The sequence below is a fragment of the Mus caroli genome, chromosome 9 (genome assembly GCF_900094665.2).
Source record: "Mus caroli chromosome 9, CAROLI_EIJ_v1.1, whole genome shotgun sequence".
Classification (NCBI taxonomy): Eukaryota; Metazoa; Chordata; class Mammalia; order Rodentia; family Muridae; genus Mus; species Mus caroli.
This window is the reverse complement of record NC_034578.1, coordinates 83,563,361-83,566,657: the sequence shown is the minus strand read 5'-3', so window position 1 is coordinate 83,566,657 and position 3,297 is coordinate 83,563,361.

Below are 3,297 nucleotides of genomic sequence, written 5' to 3'. Positions count from 1 at the left end.
TGGCCAGCTGACAAGATTAAGGTTAAGATGCCTGCTGCCAGGCCTGACGACCAGAGTTCAATCCCCAGAGCCTGCATGGTAGAAGGAAAAAACTGTCATACATCAGGAAGCAATATTTTTCCATACATCCAAGCCACCAAGCTTTATGTTCTACTAGAGAAAAATTATAAATTTACCTTACCTGCTTGTGGACGTTGTACATCGTGGTGCGGAGCCTAGTGCGCACCACGATGTACAACGTCCACAAGCAGACTGTCATACATCAGGAAGCAATATTTTTCCATACATCCAAGCCACCAAGCTTTATGTTCTACTAGAGAAAAATTATAAATTTACCTTACATATGTGTGCCAAACATGTTTTGTTTCTTTATTACTACAAGACTAATATGAGCAAGGAAGGGAGTATATCCCAGAGACAAAATGCTAGACGTTGGTCCCCAAGAAGGAAGCCAGGACAACAGCAAGACCATACCAATACACAGATTGAATATCAATAGTGTCTGGAAAATACAAGCAAGAAAAAGAAACAGAATCTGAACTAACCAGCCACTTTGATTGTGGCCTGCTGTGGCACTACACTTTCCAAGGGACAAGATGACCTCCCAGGATGTGACTTATTGCCCACTTAGAAATGGAGCTGAAGAGACATGTGAAGGACTGGGACATCACCATGCCTCACTGCTGCTTGCCACCGTGCACCTCCAGACAGTGCCAGCTTCGCTTGTGATCAGAGGCCAGTTCATACTCACCCCTTCAGTGACTTTATGAAGACTGTACAGTTAAGCAAGAATGGACACCTGTATAAAACAACTAGACTTTGTTTGAACATTGCACATATAAAATGTGTGTCTTGCTGGGCAAATTANTCACTTCTATCTGAACACTAATTGAGTAAATTTAATAACAGTTTTGGTATTCTGTTCTAATTTAATAATTATGGTTTCTCCCAAAAAAAACTTATGAGAAATCAAATACAAATCCCTACATCTAATGTGTATGAGGGTACTGGGACGTTGCAAAACTGAACTGNGGTGAGGGGGTGCACAGTTCTGTGAATTAATTCAGTGTTGTTAACTTGTATCATTATATAATTTAGTTATATGAAAAATGATAAACCTTAAAGGATAGGTTCTTCCTTTTCAGTTCTCAGGTTGTGACTGATGAATTAGACAATTAAACCTGTTTTAAACATTGCAGGTTTGCAAGTTTTTAAAAACCACGTGTCTCGGGAGCTGGAGAGTTGCCAAGTGGTTAGAGCACTTGTTGCTCTTCCGGAGGATCATGAGTACCAGTACCCAGTTCCCTTTGACTGGTGCCTCACAATCACTTATAACTCCAGCTCCAGGGAGTTAGGTTCCTTTCTGGTCTCTTCAAGCACCTGACCATACACACAAATATACACATGAATAAAAGCTAAAATAACCCTTTTTTTTAACACTCCATACATCATTCCTTCCAACCCCCATCCACCCTCCAACTGTTTCACATCCCATACCCCTGTCTCCACATGGATGTCCCCACCGCCCTGACCTCTAATCTCCCTGGGACCCCCAGTCTCTCCAGGGTTAGGTGCATCATCTCTGAATGAACACAGACCTGGCAGTCCTCTACTGTATGCGTGTTGAGGGCCTCATATCAGCTGGTATGTGCTGCCTCTTTGGTGGTCCAGTATTTGAGAGATCTCAGTAATCCAGATTAAATGAGACTTCTGGTCCTCCTACAGGACTGCCCTTCTCCTCAGCTTCTTTCAGTCTTCCCTAATTCAACCACAGGGGTCAGCTGCTTCTGTCCATTGGTTGGTTGCAAATATCTGCATCTGACTCTTTCAGCTGCTTATTGGGTCTTCAGGAGTGTGGTCATGCTAACCCTTTTAATTTAAGATCAGAGTTTAGCATCTTTGGTAGAGAACATGGCTATAACACCTGTGATGACATCAGTATTTGTTTCAGAGTATAACTGTGTTTGCGCTGGTCTCTGGGCGTTCTGCCTTCACTGTAGCAAGTGTCTGGAGGNTCTATGTGAATTGTCTGATTTGTCATGGTAATCAGGACAAGTCCTTCATGTAGAGGTATTGGGTCTGCAGCAAAGAACTTGGTCTCCAATCTGAGCAGCTCATTATTCACTGCCAAGTCTTGTCAATCAAGTCTCCATTATTGCTGACTTGCCAGCCCAGGACCTCACACCAAGGCTACCCTCATGAAAGCAGCATTTATATCAGTCTGGAGCTTGCTAGGAGGTTAAACATGTGAAAATGTTTGAAACTCACTTGTCCAACCGAAATGTTCCCTTTTCTTCCCCTTTTATAAATGAGATGGAATTTTTGTGATCAGCATTTTATGGCAATAACATTCCATTTGAGATAATTGATTTAATGAAGATCCTTTTTCAGTTGGAGGACCACATATTCTTCACTAAAGATGGCATTCACAAACCACTTAGACACTGAAGAATGTTCCCAGGTTTAAGATGAAGATAACAGTTGGGACAAAAACTGATGCAGAACTGAGCAGAGCTGGCGCGTGTTGTTTTAAAGCAAGAAGGTGCTCACAGATGGCTCAGGGAGAGATTTAGCAAGTCTGTGCTAATCGCACTCATGCATGGGAATACTTCCACCAGAAACAGCCATGGTTCCCTGGGCTTTTTGGGGGGATGGGGGTGGGGGATGGGGATGGGAGTTCTTACTCAGTTAATAACTACAAGAAGGAGTAATATTTGAAGATCTGGACTATCTAATGCTTTGTAATGTAGTTATCGTTAAGTGTGTATCATTCAGATCTCTAAGACAAAGAGACTGCTCATGAGCGGGGGTTACAACCCAAAGTTTACAAAGACAAAAACATTTAGAAGTTCAGTTTTGAACAGAAAAATAAGTGTGGGTTCTTGAAGGCTTTTCTTCTAGATAGTCTCAGATTAATTTTCCATACAGGATAAATTACTTATAATAGAACACAGTATCTTTAAAAAAAATCTACCCATAGACATTAAAAGAAACTTGTCTTTCCCAGTATGAAACTATATTTTATNGGTTTTGATACATCTGATATTTTCTTTTAAATGTCTACTAATGGTACAAATATTTAAAACCCAATGTCACTAAGGATTTTTAACCAAAACAGCATACATACCACGATATTTCTATTTTAAAGTTTGTTTTCAGCACACAACATAAGACGTTTCAATGAGAGAGAATTCAGAAAAGTAGATTCAATTACCAGATACTTATTGACCATCGAAGATGAGTGTGGCACCAAGTTCGTGTGGAATGTATAGTACAGGAGGAAATCAACATGTCACT